The following is a 418-nucleotide window of genomic DNA, read 5'->3' on the forward strand; positions in this document are numbered from 1 at the left end:
TTGTGTGTCGTCCGCATAACTATGGTAATTTATTTCGTTGTTTTCCATAATTGAGACAGTGGAAGCATGTAGATGTTAAACAGAAGAGGCCCCAGAATGGACCCTTGGGGAACGCCGCACGTCATATTTGTATGTTCAGATGTATGATTACCTATAGACACAAAGTAATCCCTATTCTGTAGGTAGGATTCAAACCAGTTTAGTGCTGAGCCAGAAAGTCTAACCCAGTTTTTCAATCGGTCTAGTAAGATGTCATGGTCAACCGTATCAAATGCAGCACTAAGATCAAGTAATACTAAGACTGAAAATTTGGCACTGTGGTCAGAAACCCGACTGAAATGTATCAAAACTGTTGATTAGTGACAAGAAATGGTTGAGTTGTTGAAAAAACGCTTTTTCAATTATTTTACTTAAAAAC

Source organism: Etheostoma spectabile, chromosome 3, assembly GCF_008692095.1.
Source record: "Etheostoma spectabile isolate EspeVRDwgs_2016 chromosome 3, UIUC_Espe_1.0, whole genome shotgun sequence".
Taxonomy (NCBI): Eukaryota; Metazoa; Chordata; class Actinopteri; order Perciformes; family Percidae; genus Etheostoma; species Etheostoma spectabile.